The sequence below is a fragment of the Rhipicephalus microplus genome, unplaced genomic scaffold (genome assembly GCF_043290135.1).
Source record: "Rhipicephalus microplus isolate Deutch F79 unplaced genomic scaffold, USDA_Rmic scaffold_12, whole genome shotgun sequence".
Classification (NCBI taxonomy): domain Eukaryota; kingdom Metazoa; phylum Arthropoda; class Arachnida; order Ixodida; family Ixodidae; genus Rhipicephalus; species Rhipicephalus microplus.
Genome location: NW_027464585.1, coordinates 13,973,747 through 13,999,088, shown reverse-complemented (window position 1 = coordinate 13,999,088; position 25,342 = coordinate 13,973,747).

Here is a 25,342-nt window from a genome sequence, read left to right as displayed (position 1 = left end):
AAATGTTCTGCGGTGGTGAGAGTGGAGCACGACTGTCTCCTTGGCGCAAATGGCTAGCGCGATCGGCTGTTAACCGAAAAGTTGGAGGTTGGAGCCCACCGGGTGGTGGGGCCGCGCTTTTTTTTCTTTGGGCTGATAGCTTTGAATATATGTTCTGATGGTGGTGAGAGTGGAGCAAGACTGTCTCCGTGGCGCAATTGGCTAGCACGATCGGCTGTTAACCGAAAGGTTGGAGTTTCGAGCCCACCAGGTGGCGGTGCGGCGCTTTTTTTTCTTTGGGCTGATAGCTTTGAAGATATGTTCTGATGGTGGTGAGAGTGGAGCACGACTGTCTCCGTGGCGCAATTGCCTAGCGCGATCGCCAGTACCCGAAAAGTTGGAGGTTGGAGCCCACCGGGTGGTGGTGCCGCGCTTTTTTTTCTTTGGGCTGATAGCTTTGAATATATGTTCTGATGGTGGTGAGAGTGGAGCAAGACTGTCTCCGTGGCGCAATTGGCTAGCACGATCGGCTGTTAACCGAAAGGTTGGAGTTTCGAGCCCACCAGGTGGCGGTGCGGCGCTTTTTTTTCTTTGGGCTGATAGCTTCGAAAATTTGTTCTGATGGTGGTGAGAGTAGAGCAGGACTGTCTCCGTGGCGCAATTGGCTAGCTCGATTGGCTGTTAACCGATAGATTGCAGTTTCGAGCCCTCCCGGGAGTGGTGTGTTGCTTTTTTCTTTGCGCTGATAGCTTTGAAGATATGTTCTGATGATGGTGAGAGTGGAGCACGACTGTCTCCGTGGCGCAATTGGCTAGCGCGATCGGCTGTTAACCAAAAAGTTGGAGGTTCGAGCCCTCCCGGGAGTGGGGTGTTGCTTTTTTCTTTGTGCTGATAGCTTTGAAGATATGTTCTGATGGTGGTGAGTGTGGAGCACGACTGTCTCCGTGGCGCAATTGGCTAGCGCGATCGGCCGTTAACCGAAAGGTTGGAGGTTCAAGCCCACCCGGCGGTGGTGCGGCGCTTTTTTTTCTTTGGGCTGATAGCTTTGAAGATATGTTCTGATGGTGGTGAGAGTGGAGCACGACTGTCTCCGTGGCGCAATTGCCTAGCGCGATCGCCAGTACCCGAAAAGTTGGAGGTTGGAGCCCACCGGGTGGTGGTGCCGCGCTTTTTTTTCTTTGGGCTGATAGCTTTGAATATATGTTCTGATGGTGGTGAGAGTGGAGCAAGACTGTCTCCGTGGCGCAATTGGCTAGCACGATCGGCTGTTAACCGAAAGGTTGGAGTTTCGAGCCCACCAGGTGGCGGTGCGGCGCTTTTTTTTCTTTGGGCTGATAGCTTCGAAAATATGTTCTGATGGTGGTGAGAGTAGAGCAGGACTGTCTCCGTGGCGCAATTGGCTAGCTCGATTGGCTGTTAACCGATAGATTGCAGTTTCGAGCCCTCCCGGGAGTGGTGTGTTGCTTTTTTCTTTGCGCTGATAGCTTTGAAGATATGTTCTGATGATGGTGAGAGTGGAGCACGACTGTCTCCGTGGCGCAATTGGCTAGCGCGATCGGCCGTTAACCGAAAGGTTGGAGGTTCAAGCCCACCCGGCGGTGGTGCGGCGCTTTTTTTTCTTTGGGCTGATAGCTTTGAAGATATGTTCTGATGGTGGTGAGAGTGGAGCAGGACTGTCTCCGTGGCGCAATTGGCTAGCGCGATCGGCTGTTAACCGAATGGTTGGAGTTTCGAGCCCACCCCGTGGTGGTGCGGCGCTTTTTTTTCTTTGGGCTGATAGCTTTGAAGATTTGTTCTGATGGTGGTGAAAGGGGAGCAGAACTGTCTCCGTGGCGCAAATGGCTAGCGCGATCGGCTGTTAACCGAAAGGTTAGAGTTTTGAGCCCTCCCGGGAGTGGTGTGTTGCTTTTTTCTTTGCGCTGATAGCTTTGAAGGTATGTTCTGATGGTGGTGAAAGTGGGGCACGACTGTCTCCGTGGTGCAATTGGCTAGCGCGATCGGCTGTTAACCGAAAGGTTGGATGTTCGAGCCCACCCGATGGTGGCGCGGCGCTTTTTTTTCTTTGGGCTGATAGCTTTGAAGATATGTTCTGGTGGTGGTGAGAGTGGAGCAAGACTGTCTCCGTGGCGCAATGAGCTAGTGCTATCGGGTGTTAACCGAAAGGTTGGAGGTTCGAGCCCACCTGGTGGTGGTGCGGCGCTTTTTTTCTTTCGGCTGATAGCTCTGAAGATATGTTCTTACGGTGGTGAGAGTGGAGCACGACTCTCTCCGTGGCGCAAATGGCTAGCGCGATCGGCTGTTAACCGAAAGATTGGAGGTTCGAGCTCACCCGATGGTGGTGCACCGCTTTTTTTTCTTTGGGCTGATAGCTAAAAAGATATGTTTTGATGGTGGTGAGAGTGGAGCAGGACTCTCTCCATGACGTAATTGGCTAGCACGATCGGCTGTTTACCGAAACGTTGGAGTTTCGAGTCCTCCCGGCAGTGGTGTGTTGCTTTTTTCTTTGCGCTAATTGCTTTGAAGATATGTTCTGACGGTGGTGAGAGTGGAGCACGACTGTCTCCGTGGCGAAAATGGCTAGCGCGATCGGCTGTTAACCGAAAGGTTGGAGGTTCGAGCCCACCCGGTGGTGGTGCGGCGCTTTTTTTTTCCTTTGGGCTGATAGCTTTAGAGATATGTTCTGATGGTGGTGAGAGCGGACCAGAACTCTCTTCATGGCGCAATTGGCTAGCGCGATCGGCTGTTAACTGAAAAGTTGGAGGTTCGAGCCCTCCCGGGAGTGGGGTGTTGCTTTTTTCTTTGTGCTGATAGCTTTGAAGATATGTTCTGATGGTGGTGAGTGTGGAGCACGACTGTCTCCGTGGCGCAATTGGCTAGCGCGATCGGCCGTTAACCGAAAGGTTGGAGGTTCAAGCCCACCTGGCGGTGGTGCGGTGCTTTTTTTTCTTTGGGCTGATAGCTTTGAAGATATGTTCTGATGGTGGTGAGAGTGGAGCACGACTGTCTCCGTGGCGCAATTGCCTAGCGCGATCGCCAGTACCCGAAAAGTTGGAGGTTGGAGCCCACCGGGTGGTGGTGCCGCGCTTTTTTTTCTTTGGGCTGATAGCTTTGAATATATGTTCTGATGGTGGTGAGAGTGGAGCAGGACTGTCTCCGTGGCGCAATTGGCTAGCGCGATCGGCTGTTAACCAAAAGGTTGGAGTTTCGAGCCCACCCGGTGGTGGTGCGGCGCTTTTTTTTCTTTGGGCTGATAGCTCTGAAGAAATGTTCTGCGGTGGTGAGAGTGGAGCACGACTGTCTCCTTGGCGCAAATGGCTAGCGCGATCGGCTGTTAACCGAAAAGTTGGAGGTTGGAGCCCACCGGGTGGTGGGGCCGCGCTTTTTTTTCTTTGGGCTGATAGCTTTGAATATATGTTCTGATGGTGGTGAGAGTGGAGCAAGACTGTCTCCGTGGCGCAATTGGCTAGCACGATCGGCTGTTAACCGAAAGGTTGGAGTTTCGAGCCCACCAGGTGGCGGTGCGGCGCTTTTTTTTCTTTGGGCTGATAGCTTTGAAGATATGTTCTGATGGTGGTGAGAGTGGAGCACGACTGTCTCCGTGGCGCAATTGCCTAGCGCGATCGCCAGTACCCGAAAAGTTGGAGGTTGGAGCCCACCGGGTGGTGGTGCCGCGCTTTTTTTTCTTTGGGCTGATAGCTTTGAATATATGTTCTGATGGTGGTGAGAGTGGAGCAAGACTGTCTCCGTGGCGCAATTGGCTAGCACGATCGGCTGTTAACCGAAAGGTTGGAGTTTCGAGCCCACCAGGTGGCGGTGCGGCGCTTTTTTTTCTTTGGGCTGATAGCTTCGAAAATTTGTTCTGATGGTGGTGAGAGTAGAGCAGGACTGTCTCCGTGGCGCAATTGGCTAGCTCGATTGGCTGTTAACCGATAGATTGCAGTTTCGAGCCCTCCCGGGAGTGGTGTGTTGCTTTTTTCTTTGCGCTGATAGCTTTGAAGATATGTTCTGATGATGGTGAGAGTGGAGCACGACTGTCTCCGTGGCGCAATTGGCTAGCGCGATCGGCTGTTAACCAAAAAGTTGGAGGTTCGAGCCCTCCCGGGAGTGGGGTGTTGCTTTTTTCTTTGTGCTGATAGCTTTGAAGATATGTTCTGATGGTGGTGAGTGTGGAGCACGACTGTCTCCGTGGCGCAATTGGCTAGCGCGATCGGCCGTTAACCGAAAGGTTGGAGGTTCAAGCCCACCCGGCGGTGGTGCGGCGCTTTTTTTTCTTTGGGCTGATAGCTTTGAAGATATGTTCTGATGGTGGTGAGAGTGGAGCACGACTGTCTCCGTGGCGCAATTGCCTAGCGCGATCGCCAGTACCCGAAAAGTTGGAGGTTGGAGCCCACCGGGTGGTGGTGCCGCGCTTTTTTTTCTTTGGGCTGATAGCTTTGAATATATGTTCTGATGGTGGTGAGAGTGGAGCAAGACTGTCTCCGTGGCGCAATTGGCTAGCACGATCGGCTGTTAACCGAAAGGTTGGAGTTTCGAGCCCACCAGGTGGCGGTGCGGCGCTTTTTTTTCTTTGGGCTGATAGCTTCGAAAATATGTTCTGATGGTGGTGAGAGTAGAGCAGGACTGTCTCCGTGGCGCAATTGGCTAGCTCGATTGGCTGTTAACCGATAGATTGCAGTTTCGAGCCCTCCCGGGAGTGGTGTGTTGCTTTTTTCTTTGCGCTGATAGCTTTGAAGATATGTTCTGATGATGGTGAGAGTGGAGCACGACTGTCTCCGTGGCGCAATTGGCTAGCGCGATCGGCCGTTAACCGAAAGGTTGGAGGTTCAAGCCCACCCGGCGGTGGTGCGGCGCTTTTTTTTCTTTGGGCTGATAGCTTTGAAGATATGTTCTGATGGTGGTGAGAGTGGAGCAGGACTGTCTCCGTGGCGCAATTGGCTAGCGCGATCGGCTGTTAACCGAATGGTTGGAGTTTCGAGCCCACCCCGTGGTGGTGCGGCGCTTTTTTTTCTTTGGGCTGATAGCTTTGAAGATTTGTTCTGATGGTGGTGAAAGGGGAGCAGAACTGTCTCCGTGGCGCAAATGGCTAGCGCGATCGGCTGTTAACCGAAAGGTTAGAGTTTTGAGCCCTCCCGGGAGTGGTGTGTTGCTTTTTTCTTTGCGCTGATAGCTTTGAAGGTATGTTCTGATGGTGGTGAAAGTGGGGCACGACTGTCTCCGTGGTGCAATTGGCTAGCGCGATCGGCTGTTAACCGAAAGGTTGGATGTTCGAGCCCACCCGGTAGTGGCGCGGCGCTTTTTTTTTCTTTGGGCTGATAGCTTTGAAGATATGTTCTGGTGGTGGTGAGAGTGGAGCAAGACTGTCTCCGTGGCGCAATGAGCTAGTGCTATCGGGTGTTAACCGAAAGGTTGGAGGTTCGAGCCCACCTGGTGGTGGTGCGGCGCTTTTTTTTTCTTTCGGCTGATAGCTCTGAAGATATGTTCTTACGGTGGTGAGAGTGGAGCACGACTCTCTCCGTGGCGCAAATGGCTAGCGCGATCGGCTGTTAACCGAAAGATTGGAGGTTCGAGCTCACCCGATGGTGGTGCACCGCTTTTTTTTCTTTGGGCTGATAGCTAAAAAGATATGTTTTGATGGTGGTGAGAGTGGAGCAGGACTCTCTCCATGAAATAATTGGCTAGCACGATCGGCTGTTTACCGAAACGTTGGAGTTTCGAGTCCTCCCGGCAGTGGTGTGTTGCTTTTTTTCTTTGCGCTAATTGCTTTGAAGATATGTTCTGACGGTGGTGAGAGTGGAGCACGACTGTCTCCGTGGCGAAAATGGCTAGCGCGATCGGCTGTTAACCGAAAGGTTGGAGGTTCGAGCCCACCCGGTGGTGGTGCGGCGCTTTTTTTTTCCTTTGGGCTGATAGCTTTAGAGATATGTTCTGATGGTGGTGAGAGCGGACCAGAACTCTCTTCATGGCGCAATTGGCTAGCGCGATCGGCTGTTAACTGAAAAGTTGGAGGTTCGAGCCCTCCCGGGAGTGGGGTGTTGCTTTTTTCTTTGTGCTGATAGCTTTGAAGATATGTTCTGATGGTGGTGAGTGTGGAGCACGACTGTCTCCGTGGCGCAATTGGCTAGCGCGATCGGCCGTTAACCGAAAGGTTGGAGGTTCAAGCCCACCCGGCGGTGGTGCGGCGCTTTTTTTTCTTTGGGCTGATAGCTTTGAAGATATGTTCTGATGGTGGTGAGAGTGGAGCACGACTGTCTCCGTGGCGCAATTGCCTAGCGCGATCGCCAGTACCCGAAAAGTTGGAGGTTGGAGCCCACCGGGTGGTGGTGCCGCGCTTTTTTTTCTTTGGGCTGATAGCTTTGAATATATGTTCTGATGGTGGTGAGAGTGGAGCAGGACTGTCTCCGTGGCGCAATTGGCTAGCGCGATCGGCTGTTAACCAAAAGGTTGGAGTTTCGAGCCCACCCGGTGGTGGTGCGGCGCTTTTTTTTCTTTGGGCTGATAGCTCTGAAGAAATGTTCTGCGGTGGTGAGAGTGGAGCACGACTGTCTCCTTGGCGCAAATGGCTAGCGCGATCGGCTGTTAACCGAAAAGTTGGAGGTTGGAGCCCACCGGGTGGTGGTGCCGCGCTTTTTTTTCTTTGGGCTGATAGCTTTGAATATATGTTCTGATGGTGGTGAGAGTGGAGCAAGACTGTCTCCGTGGCGCAATTGGCTAGCACGATCGGCTGTTAACCGAAAGGTTGGAGTTTCGAGCCCACCAGGTGGCGGTGCGGCGCTTTTTTTTCTTTGGGCTGATAGCTTTGAAGATATGTTCTGATGGTGGTGAGAGTGGAGCACGACTGTCTCCGTGGCGCAATTGCCTAGCGCGATCGCCAGTACCCGAAAAGTTGGAGGTTGGAGCCCACAGGGTGGTGGTGCCGCGCTTTTTTTTCTTTGGGCTGATAGCTTTGAATATATGTTCTGATGGTGGTGAGAGTGGAGCAAGACTGTCTCCGTGGCGCAATTGGCTAGCACGATCGGCTGTTAACCGAAAGGTTGGAGTTTCGAGCCCACCAGGTGGCGGTGCGGCGCTTTTTTTTCTTTGGGCTGATAGCTTCGAAAATATGTTCTGATGGTGGTGAGAGTAGAGCAGGACTGTCTCCGTGGCCCAATTGGCTAGCTCGATTGGCTGTTAACCGATAGATTGCAGTTTCGAGCCCTCCCGGGAGTGGTGTGTTGCTTTTTTCTTTGCGCTGATAGCTTTGAAGATATGTTCTGATGATGGTGAGAGTGGAGCACGACTGTCTCCGTGGCGCAATTGGCTAGCGCGATCGGCTGTTAACCAAAAAGTTGGAGGTTCGAGCCCTCCCGGGAGTGGGGTGTTGCTTTTTTCTTTGTGCTGATAGCTTTGAAGATATGTTCTGATGGTGGTGAGTGTGGAGCACGACTGTCTCCGTGGCGCAATTGGCTAGCGCGATCGGCCGTTAACCGAAAGGTTGGAGGTTCAAGCCCACCCGGCGGTGGTGCGGCGCTTTTTTTTCTTTGGGCTGATAGCTTTGAAGATATGTTCTGATGGTGGTGAGAGTGGAGCACGACTGTCTCCGTGGCGCAATTGCCTAGCGCGATCGCCAGTACCCGAAAAGTTGGAGGTTGGAGCCCACCGGGTGGTGGTGCCGCGCTTTTTTTTCTTTGCGCTGATAGCTTTGAATATATGTTCTGATGGTGGTGAGAGTGGAGCACGACTGTCTCCGTGACGCAATTGGCTAGCGCGATCGGCCGTTAACCGAAAGGTTGGAGGTTCGAGCCCTCCCGAGAATGGTGTGTTGCTTTTTCTTTGCGCTGATAGCTTTGAAGATATGTTGTGATGGTGGTGAGAGTGGAGCACGACTGTCTCCGTGGCGCAATTGGCTAGCGTGATTGGCTGTTAACCGAAAGGTTGGAGGTTCGAGCCCACCCGGTGGTGGCGCGGCGCTTTTTTTTCTTTGGGCTGATAGCTTTGATGTTCTAATGGTGGTGAGAGTGGGGCAAGACTGTCTCCGCGGCGCAATCGGCTAGCGCGATCGGCTGTTAACCGAAAGGTTGGAGTTTCGAGCCCCCCCGGTGGTGGTGCGGCGCTTTTTTTTCTTTGGGCTGATAGCTTTGAAGATATGTTCTGATGGTGGTGAGAGTGGAGCAGGACTGTCTCCGTGGCGCAATTGGCTAGCGCGATCGGCTGTTAACCGAATGGTTGGAGTTTCGAGCCCACCCCGTGGTGGTGCGGCGCTTTTTTTTCTTTGGGCTGATAGCTTTGAAGATTTGTTCTGATGGTGGTGAAAGTGGAGCAGAACTGTCTCCGTGGCGCAAATGGCTAGCGCGATCGGCTGTTAACCGAAAGGTTAGAGTTTCGAGCCCTCCCGGGAGTGGTGTGTTGCTTTTTTCTTTGCGCTGATAGCTTTGAAGGTATGTTCTGATGGTGGTGAAAGTGGGGCACGACTGTCTCCGTGGCGCAATTGGCTAGCGCGATCGGCTGTTAACCGAAAGGTTGGATGTTCGAGCCCACCCGGTGGTGGCGCGGCGCTTTTTTTTCTTTGGGCTGATAGCTTTGAAGATATGTTCTGGTGGTGGTGAGAGTGGAGCAAGACTGTCTCCGTGGCGCAATGAGCTAGTGCTATCGGGTGTTAACCGAAAGGTTGGAGGTTCGAGCCCACCTGGTGGTGGCGCGGCGCTTTTTTTTCTTTCGGCTGATAGCTCTGAAGATATGTTCTTACGGTGGTGAGAGTGGAGCACGACTCTCTCCGTGGCGCAAATGGCTAGCGCGATCGGCTGTTAACCGAAAGATTGGAGGTTCGAGCTCACCCGATGGTGGTGCACCGCTTTTTTTTCATTGGGCTGATAGCTAAAAAGATATGTTTTGATGGTGGTGAGAGTGGAGCAGGACTCTCTCCATGACGTAATTGGCTAGCACGATCGGCTGTTTACCGAAACGTTGGAGTTTCGAGTCCTCCCGGCAGTGGTGTGTTGCTTTTTTCTTTGCGCTAATTGCTTTGAAGATATGTTCTGACGGTGGTGAGAGTGGAGCACGACTGTCTCCGTGGCGAAAATGGCTAGCGCGATCGGCTGTTAACCGAAAGGTTGGAGGTTCGAGCCCACCCGGTGGTGGTGCGGCGCTTTTTTTTCCTTTGGGCTGATAGCTTTAGAGATATGTTCTGATGGTGGTGAGAGCGGACCAGAACTCTCTTCATGGCGCAATTGGCTAGCGCGATCGGCTGTTAACTGAAAAGTTGGAGGTTCGAGCCCTCCCGGGAGTGGGGTGTTGCTTTTTTCTTTGTGCTGATAGCTTTGAAGATATGTTCTGATGGTGGTGAGTGTGGAGCACGACTGTCTCCGTGGCGCAATTGGCTAGCGCGATCGGCCGTTAACCGAAAGGTTGGAGGTTCAAGCCCACCCGGCGGTGGTGTGGCGCTTTTTTTTCTTTGGGCTGATAGCTTTGAAGATATGTTCTGATGGTGGTGAGAGTGGAGCACGACTGTCTCCGTGGCGCAATTGCCTAGCGCGATCGCCAGTACCCGAAAAGTTGGAGGTTGGAGCCCACCGGGTGGTGGTGCCGCGCTTTTTTTTCTTTGGGCTGATAGCTTTGAATATATGTTCTGATGGTGGTGAGAGTGGAGCAGGACTCTCTCCGTGGCGCAATTGGCTAGCGCGATCGGCTGTTAACCAAAAGGTTGGAGTTTCGAGCCCACCCGGTGGTGGTGCGGCGCTTTTTTTTCTTTGGGCTGATAGCTCTGAAGAAATGTTCTGCGGTGGTGAGAGTGGAGCACGACTGTCTCCTTGGCGCAAATGGCTAGCGCGATCGGCTGTTAACCGAAAAGTTGGAGGTTGGAGCCCACCGGGTGGTGGTGCCGCGCTTTTTTTTCTTTGGGCTGATAGCTTTGAATATATGTTCTGATGGTGGTGAGAGTGGAGCAAGACTGTCTCCATGGTGCAATTGGCTAGCGCGATCGGCTGTTAACTGAAAGGTTGGAGTTTCGAGCCCAGCAGGTGGTGGTGCGGCGCTTTTTTTTCTTTGGGCTGATAGCTTCGAAGATATGTTCTGATGGTGGTGAGAGTGGAGCAGGACTGTCTCCGTGGCGCAATTGGCTAGCTCGATCGGCTGTTAACCGATAGATTGCAGTTTCAAGCCCTCCCGGGAGTGGTGTGTTGCTTTTTTCTTTGCGCTGATAGCTTTGAAGATGTCTTCTGATGGTGGTGAGAGTGGAGCACGACTGTCTCCGTGACGCAATTGGCTAGCGCGATCGGCTGTTAACCGAAAGGTTGGAGGTTCGAGCCCTCCCGGGAATGGTGTGTTGCTTTTTCTTTGCGCTGATAGCTTTGAAGATATGTTGTGATGGTGGTGAGAGTGGAGCACGACTGTCTCCGTGGCGCAATTGGCTAGCGTGATTGGCTGTTAACCGAAAGGTTGGAGGTTCGAGCCCACCCGGTGGTGGCGCGGCGCTTTTTTTTCTTTGGGCTGATAGCTTTGATGTTCTAATGGTGGTGAGAGTGGGGCAAGACTGTCTCCGCGGCGCAATCGGCTAGCGCGATCGGCTGTTAACCGAAAGGTTGGAGTTTCGAGCCCCCCTGGTGGTGGTGCGGCGCTTTTTTTTCTTTGGGCTGATAGCTTTGAAGATATGTTCTGATGGTGGTGAGAGTGGAGCAGGACTGTCTCCGTGGCGCAATTGGCTAGCGCGATCGGCTGTTAACCGAATGGTTGGAGTTTCGAGCCCACCCCGTGGTGGTGCGGCGCTTTTTTTTCTTTGGGCTGATAGCTTTGAAGATATGTTCTGATGGTGATGAAAGTGGAGCAGAACTGTCTCCGTGGCGCAAATGGCTAGCGCGATCGGCTGTTAACCGAAAGGTTGGAGTTTCGAGCCCTCCCGGGAGTGGTGTGTTGCTTTTTTCTTTGCGCTGATAGCTTTGAAGGTATGTTCTGATGGTGGTGAAAGTGGGGCACGACTGTCTCCGTGGCGCAATTGGCTAGCGCGATCGGCTGTTAACCGAAAGGTTGGAGGTTCGAGCCCACCCGGTGGTGGCGCGGCGCTTTTTTTTCTTTGGGCTGATAGCTTTGAAGATATGTTCTGGTGGTGGTGAGAGTGGAGCAAGACTGTCTCCGTGGCGCAATGAGCTAGTGCTATCGGGTGTTAACCGAAAGGTTGGAGGTTCGAGCCCACCTGTTGGTGGTGCGGCGCTTTTTTTTCTTTGGGCTGATAGCTCTGAAGAAATGTTCTTACGGTGGTGAGAGTGGAGCACGACTCTCTCCGTGGCGCAAATGGCTAGCGCGATCGGCTGTTAACCGAAAGATTGGAGGTTCGAGCTCACCCGATGGTGGTGCACCGCTTTTTTTTCTTTGGGCTGATAGCTAAAAAGATATGTTTTGATGGTGGTGAGAGTGGAGCAGGACTCTCTCCATGACGTAATTGGCTAGCACGATCGGCTGTTTACCGAAACGTTGGAGTTTCGAGTCCTCCCGGCAGTGGTGTTTTGCTTTTTTCTTTGCGCTAATTGCTTTGAAGATATGTTCTGACGGTGGTGAGAGTGGAGCACGACTGTCTCCGTGGCGAAAATGGCTAGCGCGATCGGCTGTTAACCGAAAGGTTGGAGGTTCGAGCCCACCCGGTGGTGGTGCGGCGCTTTTTTTTTCCTTTGGGCTGATAGCTTTAGAGATATGTTCTGAGGGTGGTGAGAGCGGACCAGAACTCTCTTCATGGCGCACTTGGCTAGCGCGATCGGCTGTTAACTGAAAAGTTGGAGGTTCGAGCCCTCCCGGGAGTGGGGTGTTGCTTTTTTCTTTGTGCTGATAGCTTTGAAGATATGTTTTGATGGTGGTGAGTGTGGAGCACGACTGTCTCCGTGGCGCAATTGGCTAGCGCGATCGGCCGTTAACCGAAAGGTTGGAGGTTCAAGCCCACCCGGCGGTGGTGCGGCGCTTTTTTTTCTTTGGGCTGATAGCTTTGAAGATATGTTCTGATGGTGGTGAGAGTGGAGCACGACTGTCTCCGTGGCGCAATTGCCTAGCGCGATCGCCAGTACCCGAAAAGTTGGAGGTTGGAGCCCACCGGGTGGTAGTGCCGCGCTTTTTTTTCTTTGGGCTGATAGCTTTGAATATATGTTCTGATGGTGGTGAGAGTGGAGCAAGACTGTCTCCGTGGCGCAATTGGCTAGCACGATCGGCTGTTAACCGAAAGGTTGGAGTTTCGAGCCCACCAGGTGGCGGTGCGGCGCTTTTTTTTCTTTGGGCTGATAGCTTCGAAAATATGTTCTGATGGTGGTGAGAGTAGAGCAGGACTGTCTCCGTGGCGCAATTGGCTAGCTCGATTGGCTGTTAACCGATAGATTGCAGTTTCGAGCCCTCCCGGGAGTGGTGTGTTGCTTTTTTCTTTGCGCTGATAGCTTTGAAGATATGTTCTGATGATGGTGAGAGTGGAGCACGACTGTCTCCGTGGCGCAATTGGCTAGCGCGATCGGCTGTTAACCAAAAAGTTGGAGGTTCGAGCCCACCCGGTGGTGGTGCGGCGCTTTTTTTCTTTGGGCTGATAGTTTTGAATATATGTTCTGATGGTGGTGAGAGTGGAGCAAGACTGTCTCCATGGTGCAATTGGCTAGCGCGATCGGCTGTTAACTAAAAGGTTGGAGTTTCGAGCCCAGCAGGTGGTGGTGCGGCGCTTTTTTTTCTTTGGGCTGATAGCTTCGAAGATATGTTCTGATGGTGGTGAGAGTGGAGCAGGACTGTCTCCGTGGCGCAATTGGCTAGCTCGATCGGCTGTTAACCGATAGATTGCAGTTTCAAGCCCTCCCGGGAGTGGTGTGTTGCTTTTTTCTTTGCGCTGATAGCTTTGAAGATGTCTTCTGATGGTGGTGAGAGTGGAGCACGACTGTCTCCGTGACGCAATTGGCTAGCGCGATCGGCTGTTAACCGAAAGGTTGGAGGTTCGAGCCCTCCCGGGAATGGTGTGTTGCTTTTTCTTCGCGCTGATAGCTTTGAAGATATGTTGTGATGGTGGTGAGAGTGGAGCACGACTGTCACCGTGGCGCAATTGGCTAGCGTGATTGGCTGTTAACCGAAAGGTTGGAGGTTCGAGCCCACCCGGTGGTGGCGCGGCGCTTTTTTTTCTTTGGGCTGATAGCTTTGATGTTCTAATGGTGGTGAGAGTGGGGCAAGACTGTCTCCGCGGCGCAATCGGCTAGCGCGATCGGCTGTTAACCGAAAGGTTGGAGTTTCGAGCCCCCCTGGTGGTGGTGCGGCGCTTTTTTTTCTTTGGGCTGATAGCTTTGAAGATATGTTCTGATGGTGGTGAGAGTGGAGCAGGACTGTCTCCGTGGCGCAATTGGCTAGCGCGATCGGCTGTTAACCGAATGGTTGGAGTTTCGAGCCCACCCCGTGGTGGTGCGGCGCTTTTTTTTCTTTGGGCTGATAGCTTTGAAGATATGTTCTGATGGTGGTGAAAGTGGAGCAGAACTGTCTCCGTGGCGCAAATGGCTAGCGCGATCGGCTGTTAACCGAAAGGTTGGAGTTTCGAGCCCTCCCGGGAGTGGTGTGTTGCTTTTTTCTTTGCGCTGATAGCTTTGAAGGTATGTTCTGATGGTGGTGAAAGTGGGGCGCGACTGTCTCCGTGGCGCAATTGGCTAGCGCGATCGGCTGTTAACCGAAAGGTTGGAGGTTCGAGCCCACCCGGTGGTGGCGCGGCGCTTTTTTTTCTTTGGGCTGATAGCTTTGAAGATATGTTCTGGTGGTGGTGAGAGTGGAGCAAGACTGTCTCCGTGGCGCAATGAGCTAGTGCTATCGGGTGTTAACCGAAAGGTTGGAGGTTCGAGCCCACCTGTTGGTGGTGCGGCGCTTTTTTTTCTTTGGGCTGATAGCTCTGAAGAAATGTTCTTACGGTGGTGAGAGTGGAGCACGACTCTCTCCGTGGCGCAAATGGCTAGCGCGATCGGCTGTTAACCGAAAGATTGGAGGTTCGAGCTCACCCGATGGTGGTGCACCGCTTTTTTTTTCTTTGGGCTGATAGCTAAAAAGATATGTTTTGATGGTGGTGAGAGTGGAGCAGGACTCTCTCCATGACGTAATTGGCTAGCACGATCGGCTGTTTACCGAAACGTTGGAGTTTCGAGTCCTCCCGGCAGTGGTGTGTTGCTTTTTTCTTTGCGCTAATTGCTTTGAAGATATGTTCTGACGGTGGTGAGAGTGGAGCACGACTGTCTCCGTGGCGAAAATGGCTAGCGCGATCGGCTGTTAACCGAAAGATTGGAGGTTCGAGCTCAGCCGATGGTGGTGCACCGCTTTTTTTTCTTTGGGCTGATAGCTAAAAAGATATGTTTTGATGGTGGTGAGAGTGGAGCAGGACTCTCTCCATGACGTAATTGGCTAGCACGATCGGCTGTTTACCGAAACGTTGGAGTTTCGAGTCCTCCCGGCAGTGGTGTTTTGCTTTTTTCTTTGCGCTAATTGCTTTGAAGATATGTTCTGACGGTGGTGAGAGTGGAGCACGACTGTCTCCGTGGCGAAAATGGCTAGCGCGATCGGCTGTTAACCGAAAGGTTGGAGGTTCGAGCCCACCCGGTGGTGGTGCGGCGCTTTTTTTTCCTTTGGGCTGATAGCTTTAGAGATATGTTCTGAGGGTGGTGAGAGCGGACCAGAACTCTCTTCATGGCGCACTTGGCTAGCGCGATCGGCTGTTAACTGAAAAGTTGGAGGTTCGAGCCCTCCCGGGAGTGGGGTGTTGCTTTTTTCTTTGTGCTGATAGCTTTGAAGATATGTTTTGATGGTGGTGAGTGTGGAGCACGACTGCCTCCGTGGCGCAATTGGCTAGCGCGATCGGCCGTTAACCGAAAGGTTGGAGGTTCAAGCCCACCCGGCGGTGGTGCGGCGCTTTTTTTTCTTTGGGCTGATAGCTTTGAAGATATGTTCTGATGGTGGTGAGAGTGGAGCACGACTGTCTCCGTGGCGCAATTGCCTAGCGCGATCGCCAGTACCCGAAAAGTTGGAGGTTGGAGCCCACCGGGTGGTAGTGCCGCGCTTTTTTTTCTTTGGGCTGATAGCTTTGAATATATGTTCTGATGGTGGTGAGAGTGGAGCAAGACTGTCTCCGTGGCGCAATTGGCTAGCACGATCGGCTGTTAACCGAAAGGTTGGAGTTTCGAGCCCACCAGGTGGCGGTGCGGCGCTTTTTTTTCTTTGGGCTGATAGCTTCGAAAATATGTTCTGATGGTGGTGAGAGTAGAGCAGGACTGTCTCCGTGGCGCAATTGGCTAGCTCGATTGGCTGTTAACCGATAGATTGCAGTTTCGAGCCCTCCCGGGAGTGGTGTGTTGCTTTTTTCTTTGCGCTGATAGCTTTGAAGATATGTTCTGATGATGGTGAGAGTGGAGCACGACTGTCTCCGTGGCGCAATTGGCTAGCGCGATCGGCTGTTAACCAAAAAGTTGGAGGTTCGAGCCCACCCGGTGGTGGTGCGGCGCTTTTTTTCTTTGGGCTGATAGTTTTGAATATATGTTCTGATGGTGGTGAGAGTGGAGCAAGACTGTCTCCATGGTGCAATTGGCTAGCGCGATCGGCTGTTAACTAAAAGGTTGGAGTTTCGAGCCCAGCAGGTGGTGGTGCGGCGCTTTTTTTTCTTTGGGCTGATAGCTTCGAAGATATGTTCTGATGGTGGTGAGAGTGGAGCAGGACTGTCTCCGTGGCGCAATTGGCTAGCTCGATCGGCTGTTAACCGATAGATTGCAGTTTCAAGCCCTCCCGGGAGTGGTGTGTTGCTTTTTTCTTTGCGCTGATAGCTTTGAAGATGTCTTCTGATGGTGGTGAGAGTGGAGCACGACTGTCTCCGTGACGCAATTGGCTAGCGCGATCGGCTGTTAACCGAAAGGTTGGAGGTTCGAGCCCTCCCGGGAATGGTGTGTTGCTTTTTCTTTGCGCTGATAGCTTTGAAGATATGTTGTGATGGTGGTGAGAGTGGAGCACGACTGTCACCGTGGCGCAATTGGCTAGCGTGATTGGCTGTTAACCGAAAGGTTGGAGGTTCGAGCCCACCCGGTGGTGGCGCGGCGCTTTTTTTTCTTTGGGCTGATAGCTTTGATGTTCTAATGGTGGTGAGAGTGGGGCAAGACTGTCTCCGCGGCGCAATCGGCTAGCGCGATCGGCTGTTAACCGAAAGGTTGGAGTTTCGAGCCCCCCTGGTGGTGGTGCGGCGCTTTTTTTTCTTTGGGCTGATAGCTTTGAAGATATGTTCTGATGGTGGTGAGAGTGGAGCAGGACTGTCTCCGTGGCGCAATTGGCTAGCGCGATCGGCTGTTAACCGAATGGTTGGAGTTTCGAGCCCACCCCGTGGTGGTGCGGCGCTTTTTTTTCTTTGGGCTGATAGCTTTGAAGATATGTTCTGATGGTGGTGAAAGTGGAGCAGAACTGTCTCCGTGGCGCAAATGGCTAGCGCGATCGGCTGTTAACCGAAAGGTTGGAGTTTCGAGCCCTCCCGGGAGTGGTGTGTTGCTTTTTTCTTTGCGCTGATAGCTTTGAAGGTATGTTCTGATGGTGGTGAAAGTGGGGCGCGACTGTCTCCGTGGCGCAATTGGCTAGCGCGATCGGCTGTTAACCGAAAGGTTGGAGGTTCGAGCCCACCCGGTGGTGGCGCGGCGCTTTTTTTTCTTTGGGCTGATAGCTTTGAAGATATGTTCTGGTGGTGGTGAGAGTGGAGCAAGACTGTCTCCGTGGCGCAATGAGCTAGTGCTATCGGGTGTTAACCGAAAGGTTGGAGGTTCGAGCCCACCTGTTGGTGGTGCGGCGCTTTTTTTTCTTTGGGCTGATAGCTCTGAAGAAATGTTCTTACGGTGGTGAGAGTGGAGCACGACTCTCTCCGTGGCGCAAATGGCTAGCGCGATCGGCTGTTAACCGAAAGATTGGAGGTTCGAGCTCACCCGATGGTGGTGCACCGCTTTTTTTTTTCTTTGGGCTGATAGCTAAAAAGATATGTTTTGATGGTGGTGAGAGTGGAGCAGGACTCTCTCCATGACGTAATTGGCTAGCACGATCGGCTGTTTACCGAAACGTTGGAGTTTCGAGTCCTCCCGGCAGTGGTGTGTTGCTTTTTTCTTTGCGCTAATTGCTTTGAAGATATGTTCTGACGGTGGTGAGAGTGGAGCACGACTGTCTCCGTGGCGAAAATGGCTAGCGCGATCGGCTGTTAACCGAAAGGTTGGAGGTTCGAGCCCACCCGGTGGTGGTGCGGTGCTTTTTTTTCCTTTGGGCTGATAGCTTTGGAGATATGTTCTGATGGTGGTGAGAGCGGACCAGAACTCTCTTCATGGCGCAATTGGCTAGCGCGATCGGCTGTTAACTGAAAAGTTGGAGGTTCGAGCCCTCCCGGGAGTGGGGTGTTGCTTTTTTCTTTGTGCTGATAGCTTTGAAGATATGTTCTGATGGTGGTGAGTGTGGAGCACGACTGTCTCCGTGGCGCAATTGGCTAGCGCGATCGGCCGTTAACCGAAAGGTTGGAGGTTCAAGCCCACCCGGCGGTGGTGCGGCGCTTTTTTTCTTTGGGCTGATAGCTTTGAAGATATGTTCTGATGGTGGTGAGAGTGGAGCACGACTGTCTCCGTGGCGCAATTGCCTAGCGCGATCGCCAGTACCCGAAAAGTTGGAGGTTGGAGCCCACCGGGTGGTGGTGCCGCGCTTTTTTTTCTTTGGGCTGATAGCTTTGAATATATGTTCTGATGGTGGTGAGAGTGGAGCAGGACTGTCTCCGTGGCGCAATTGGCTAGCGCGATCGGCTGTTAACCAAAAGGTTGGAGTTTCGAGCCCACCCGGTGGTGGTGCGGCGCTTTTTTTTCTTTGGGCTGATAGCTCTGAAGAAATGTTCTGCGGTGGTGAGAGTGGAGCACGACTGTCTCCTTGGCGCAAATGGCTAGCGCGATCGGCTGTTAACCGAAAGGTTGGAGGTTCGAGCCCTCGCGGGAGTGTTGTGTTCCTTTTTTTTCTTTGGGCTGATAGCTTTGAAGATATATCTTGACGGTGGTGAGAGTGGAGCAAGACTGTCTTCGTTGCGCAATTGACTAGCTGAATTGGCTGTTAACCGAAAGGTTGGAGTTTCGAGCCCTCCCGGGGGTGGTGTGTTGTTTTTTTCTTTGCGCTGATAGCTTTGAAGATATGTTCTGATGATGGTGAGTGTGGAGCACGACTGTCTCGGTGGTGCGATCGGCTGTTAACCGAAATGTTGGAAGTTCGAGCCCACCCGGTGGTGGTGCGGCGCTTTTTTTCTTTGGGCTGATAGCTTTGAAGATATGTTCTGATGGTGGTGAGAGTGGAGCAAGACTGTCTCCGTGGCGCAATTGGCTAGCGCGATCGGCTGTTAACCTAAAGGTTGGAATTTCGAGCCCACCCGGTGGTGGTGCGGCGCTTTTTTATTGGGCTGATAGCTTTGAATATATGTTTTGATAGTGGTGAGAGTGGAGCAGAACTGTCTCCGTGGCGCTAATGGCTAGCGCGAGCGGCTGTTAACCGAAAGGTTGGAGTTTCGAGCCCTCCCGGGAGTGGTGTGTTGCTTTTTTCTTTGTGCTGATAGCTTTGAAGATATGTTCTGATGGTGGTGAAAGTGGGCCACGAGTGTCTTCGTGGCACAATTGGCTAGCGCGATCGGCTGTTAACCGAAAGGTTTGAGGTTCGAGCCCAGCCGGTGGTTGTGCGGCGCTTTTTTTTGGCTGGTAGATCTGAAGAAATGTTCTGACGGTGGTGAGAGTGGAGCACGACTGTCTCCGTGGCGCAAAGGGCTAGAGTGATCGGCTGTTAACCGAACGGTTGGAGGTTCGAGCCCACCCGGTGGTCGTGCGGCGCTTTTTTTTCTTTGGGCTGATAGCTTTGAAGATATGTTCTGATGGTGGTGAGAGTGGAGCAGGACTGTCTCTATGGCGCAATTGGCAAGCGCGATCGGCTGTTAACCAAAAAGTTGGAGGTTCGAGCCCACCCGGTAGTGGTGCGACGCTTTTTTTCTTTGGGCTGATAGCTTTGAAGATATGATCTGTAGGTGGGGAAAGTTGAGCGCGACTGGGTCCGTGGCGCAATTGGCTAGCGCGATCGGCTGTTAACCGAAAGGTTGGAGGTTCGAGCCCACCCGTTGGTGGTGCGGCGCTTTTTTTTCTTTGGGCTGATAACTCTGAATAAATGTTCTGACAGTGGTGAGAGTGGAGCACGACTGTCTCCGTGGCGCAAATGGCTAGCGCGATCGGCTGTTAACTGAAAAGTTGGAGGTTCGAGCCCTCCCGGGAGTGGTGTGTTGACTTTGTCTTTGCGCTGATAGCTTTGAAGAAATGTTCTGATGGTGGTGAGCGTAGAGCAGGACTGTCTCCATGGCGCATTTGTCTAGCGCGATCGACTGTTAACCGAAAGGTTGGATGTTCGAGCCCACCCGTTGGTGGTGCGGCGCTTTTATTTCTTTGGGCTGATAGCTCTGAATAAATGTTCTGACGGTGGTGAGAGTGGAGCACGACTGTCTCCGAGGCGCAAATGGCTAGCGCGATCGGAAGTTAACCGAAAGGTTGGAGGTTCGAGCCCACCCGGTGATGGTGCGGCGCTTTTTTTCCTTTGGGCAGATAGCTTTGAAGATATGTTCTGATGGTGGAGAGTGGAGCAGGACTGTCTCCGTGGCGCAATGGGCTAGTGCGATTGGCTGTTAACCGAAAGGTTCGAGGTTCGAGCCCACCTGGTTGTGGTGCGGCGCTTTTTTTTCTTTGGGCTGATAGCTTTGAAGATATGTTCTGATGGTGGTGAGAGTGGGGCAGCACTGTCTCCATGGCGATATTGGCTAGCACGATCGGCAGTTAACCGCAAGGTTGGAATTTCGAGCGCACCCGGTGGTGGTGCGGCGCTTTTTTTTCTTTGGGCTGATAGCTTTGAAGATATGTTCTCATGGTGGTGAGAGTGGAGCGGGACGGTCTCCGTGGCGCAATAGGCTAGCGCGATCGACTGTTAACCGAAAGGTTGGAGTTTCGAGTCCTCCCGGCAGTGGTGTGTTGCTTTTTTCTTTGTGCTGATAGCTTTGAAGATATGTTCTGATGGTGGTGAGTGTGGAGCACGACTGTCTCCGTGGCGCAATTGGCTAGCGCGATCGGCCGTTAACCGAAAGGTTGGAGGTTCAAGCCCACCCGGTGGTGGTGCGGCGCTTTTTTTTCTTTGGGCTGATAGCTTTGAAGATATGTTCTGATGGTGGTGAGAGTGGAGCACGACTGTCTCCGTGGCGCAATTGCCTAGCGCGATCGCCAGTACCCGAAAAGTTGGAGGTTGGAGCCCACCGGGTGGTGGTGCCGCGCTTTTTTTTCTTTGGGCTGATAGCTTTGAAGATATGTTCTGATGGTGGTGAGAGTGGAGCAGGACTGTCTCCGTGGCGCAATTGGCTAGCGTGATCGGCTGTTAACCAAAAGGTTGGAGTTTCGAGCCCACCCGGTGATGGTGCGGCGCTTTTTTTTCTTTGGGCTGATAGCTCTGAAGAAATGTTCTGCGGTGGTGAGAGTGGAGCAAGACTGTCTCCGTGGCGCAATTGGCTAGCACGATCGGCTGTTAACCGAAAGGTTGGAGTTTCGAGCCCACCAGGTGGTGGTGCGGCGCTTTTTTTTCTTTGGGCTGATAGCTTCGAAAATATGTTCTGATGGTGGTGAGAGTAGAGCAGGACTGTCTCCGTGGCGCAATTGTCTAGCTCGATTGGCTGTTCACCGATAGATTGCAGTTTTGAGCCCTCCCGGGAGTGGTGTGTTGCTTTTTTCTTTGCGCTGATAGCTTCGAAGATATGTTCTGATGGTGGTGAGAGTGGAGCAGGACTGTCTCCGTGGCGCAATTGGCTAGCTCGATCGGCTGTTAACCGAAAGGTTGGAGGTTCGAGCCCTCCCGGGAATGGTGTGTTGCTTTTTCTTTGCGCTGATAGCTTTGAAGATATGTTCTGATGGTGGTGAGAGTGGAGCAGGACTGTCTCCGTGGCGCAATTGGCTAGCGCGATCGGCTGTTAACCGAATGGTTGGAGTTTCGAGCCCACCCCGGGGTGGTGCGGCGCTTTTTTTTCTTTGGGCTGATAGCTTTGAAGATATGTTCTGATGGTGGTGAAAGTGGAGCAGAACTGTCTCCGTGGCGCAAATGGCTAGCGCGATCGGCTGTTAACCGAAAGGTTGGAGTTTCGAGCCCTCCCGGGAGTGGTGTGTTGCTTTTTTCTTTGCGCTGATAGCTTTGAAGGTATGTTCTGATGGTGGTGAAAGTGGGGAACGACTGTCTTCGTGGCGCAATTGGGTAGCGCGATCGGCTGTTAACCGAAAGGTTGGAGGTTCGAGCCCACCCGGTGGTGGCGCGGCGCTTTTTTTTCTTTGGGCTGATAGCTTTGAAGATATGTTCTGGTGGTGGTGAGAGTGGAGCAAGAGTGTCTCCGTGGCGCAATGAGCTAGTGCTATCGTGTGTTAACCGAAAGGTTGGAGGTTCGAGCACACCTGGTGGTGGTGCGGCGCTTTTTTTTCTTTGGGCTGATAGCTCTGAAGAAATGTTCTTACGGTGGTGAGAGTGGAGCACGACTGTCTCCGTGGCGCAAATGGCTAGCGCGATCGGCTGTTAACCGAAAGGTTGGAGGTTCGAGCTCACCCGATGGTGGTGCACCGCTTTTTTTTCTTTGGGCTGATAGCTAAAAAGATATGTTTTGATGGTGGTGAGAGTGGAGCAGTACTCTCTCCATGACGTAATTGGCTAGCACGATCGGCTGTTTACCGAAACGTTGGAGGTTCGAGCCCTCCCGGAATTGGAGTGTTGCTTTTTTCTTTGCACTGATAGCTTTAAAGATATGTTCTGATGGTGGTGAGAGTGGAGCATGACTGTCTCCGTGGCACATTTGGCTAGCGCGATTGGCTGTTAACCGAAAGGTTGGAGTTTCGAGCCCTCCCGGGAGTGGTGTGTTGCTTTTTTCTTTGCGCTGACAGCTTTGAAGATATGTTCTGATGGTGGTGAGTGTGGAGCACGACTGTCTCCGTGGCGCAATTGGCTAGCGCGATCGGCCGTTAACCGAACGGTTGGAGGTTCAAGCCCACCCGGTGGTGGTGCGGCGCTTTTTTTTCTTTGGGCTGATAGCTTTGAAGATATGTTCTGATGGTGGTGAGAGTGGAGCACGACTGTCTCCGTGGCGCAATTGCCTAGCGCGATCGCCAGTACCAGAAAAGTTGGAGGTTGGAGCCCACCGGGTGGTGGTGCCGCGCTTTTTTTTCTTTGGGCTGATAGCTTTGAAGATATGTTCTGATGGTGGTGAGAGTGGAGCAGGACTGTCTCCGTGGCGCAATTGGCTAGCGTGATCGGCTGTTAACCAAAAGGTTGGAGTTTCGAGCCCACCCGGTGATGGTGCGGCGCTTTTTTTTTCTTTGGGCTGATAGCTCTGAAGAAATGTTCTGCGGTGGTGAGAGTGGAGCAAGACTGTCTCCGTGGCGCAATTGGCTAGCACGATCGGCTGTTAACCGAAAGGTTGGAGTTTCGAGCCCACCAGGTGGTGGTGCGGCGCTTTTTTTTCTTTGGGCTGATAGCTTCGAAAATATGTTCTGATGGTGGTGAGAGTAGAGCAGGACTGTCTCCGTGGCGCAATTGGCTAGCTCGATTGGCTGTTCACCGATAGATTGCAGTTTCGAGCCCTCCCGGGAGTGGTGTGTTGCTTTTTTCTTTGCGCTGATAGCTTTGAAGATATGTTCTGATGATAGTGAGAGTGGAGCACGACTGTCTCCGTGACGCAATTGGCTAGCGCGATCGGCTGTTAACCGAAAGGTTGGACGTTCGAGCCCACCTGGTGGTGGTGCGGCGCTTTTTTTCTTTGGGCTGATAGCTTCGAAGATATGTTCTGATGGTGGTGAAAGTGGAGCAGGACTGTCTCCGTGGCGCAATTGGCTAGCTCGATCGGCTATTAACCGAAAGGTTGGAGGTTCGAGCCCTCCCGGGAATGGTGTGTTGCTTTTTCTTTGCGCTGATAGCTTTGAAGATATGTTGTGATGGTGGTGAGAGTGGAGCACGACAGTCTCCGTGGCGCAATTGGCTAGCGTGATTGGCTGTTAACCGAAAGGTTGGAGGTTCGAGCCCACCCGGTGGTGGCGCGGCGCTTTTTTTTCTTTGGGCTGATAGCTTTGATGTTCTAATGGTGGTGAGAGTGGGGCAAGACTGTCTCCGCGGCTCAATCGGCTAGCGCGATCGGCTGTTAACCGAAAGGTTGGAGTTTCGAGCCATCCCGGTGGTGGTGCGGCGCTTTTTTTCTTTGGGCTGATAGCTTTGAAGATATGTTCTGATGGTGGTGAGAGTGGAGCAGGACTGTCTCCGTGGCGCAATTGGCTAGCGCGATCGGCTGTTAACCGAATGGTTGGAGTTTCGAGCCCACCCCGGGGTGGTGCGGCGCTTTTTTTTCTTTGGGCTGATAGCTTTGAAGATATGTTCTGATGGTGGTGAAAGTGGAGCAGAACTGTCTCCGTGGCGCAAATGGCTAGCGCGATCGGCTGTTAACCGAAAGGTTGGAGTTTCGAGCCCTCCCGGGAGTGGTGTGTTGCTTTTTTCTTTGCGCTGATAGCTTTGAAGGTATGTTCTGATGGTGGTGAAAGTGGGGAACGACTGTCTCCGTGGCGCAATTGGCTAGCGCGATCGGCTGTTAACCGAAAGGTTGGAGGTTCGAGCCCACCCGGTGGTGGCGCGGCGCTTTTTTTTCTTTGGGCTGATAGCTTTGAAGATATGTTCTGGTGGTGGTGAGAGTGGAGCAAGACTGTCTCCGTGGCGCAATGAGCTAGTGCTATCGTGTGTTAACCGAAAGGTTGGAGGTTCGAGCACACCTGGTGGTGGTGCGGCGCTTTTTTTTCTTTGGGCTGATAGCTCTGAAGAAATGTTCTTACGGTGGTGAGAGTGGAGCACGACTGTCTCCGTGGCGCAAATGGCTAGCGCGATCGGCTGTTAACCGAAAGGTTGGAGGTTCGAGCTCACCCGATGGTGGTGCACCGCTTTTTTTTCTTTGGGCTGATAGCTAAAAAGATATGTTTTGATGGTGGTGAGAGTGGAGCAGTACTCTCTCCATGACGTAATTGGCTAGCACGATCGGCTGTTTACCGAAACGTTGGAGGTTCGAGCCCTCCCGGAATTGGAGTGTTGCTTTTTTCTTTGCACTGATAGCTTTAAAGATATGTTCTGATGGTGGTGAGAGTGGAGCATGACTGTCTCCGTGGCACATTTGGCTAGCGCGATTGGCTGTTAACCGAAAGGTTGGAGTTTCGAGCCCTCCCGGGAGTGGTGTGTTGCTTTTTTCTTTGCGCTGACAGCTTTGAAGATATGTTCTGATGGTGGTGAGTGTGGAGCACGACTGTCTCCGTGGCGCAATTGGCTAGCGCGATAGCTGTTAACCTAAAAGTTGGAGGTTTGAGCCCACCCGGTGGTGGTGCGGCGCTTTTTTTTCTTTGGGCTGATAGCTTTGAAGATATGTTCTGATGGTGGTGAGAGTGGAGCAGGACTGTCTACGTGGCGCAATTGGCTAGCGTGGGCGGCTGTTAACCGAAAGGTTGGAGTTTCGAGCCCACCCGGTGGTGGTGCGGCGCTTTTTTTTCTTTGGGCTGATAGCTAAAAAGATATGTTCTGATGGTGGTGAGAGTGGAGAGGACTCTCTCCATGGCGCAATTGGCTAGCGGGATCAGCTGTTAACCGAAACGTTGGAGGTTCGAGCCCTCCCGGGAGTGGAGTGTTGCGTTTTTCTTTGCACTGATAGCTTTGAAGATATGTTCTGATGGCAGTGAGAGTGGAGCACGACTGTCTCCATGACGCCATTGGCTAGCGCGATCGGCTGTTAACCGAAAGGTTGGAGGTTCGAGCCCACCCGGTGGTGGTGCGGCGCTTATTTTTCTTTGGGCTGATAGCTTTGAAGATATGTTCTGATGGTGGTGAGAGTGGAGCAGGACTGTCTCCTTGGCGCAATTGGCTAGCGCGATCGCCTGTTAACCGATAGATTGCAGTTTCGAGCCCTCCCGGGAGTGGTGTGTTGCTTTTTTCTTTGCGCTGATAGCTTTGAAGATATGTTCTGATGATGGTGAGAGTGGAGCAGGACTCTCTCCATGGCGAAATTGGCTAGCGCGATCGGCTGTTAACCGAAACGTTGGAGGTTCGAGCCCTCCCGGGAGTGGTGTGTTGCTTTTTTCTTCGCGCTGATAGCTTTGAAGATATGTTCTGATGGTGGTGAGAGTGGAGCACGACTGTCTCCGTGACGCAATTGGCTAGCGCGATCGGCTGTTAACCGAAAGGTTGGAGGTTCGAGCCCACCAGGTGGTGGTGCGGCGCTTTTTTTTCTTTGGGCTGATAGCTTTGAAGATGGTGGTGAGAGTGGAGCAGGACTGCCTCCGTGGCGCAATAAGCTAGCGCGATCAGCTGT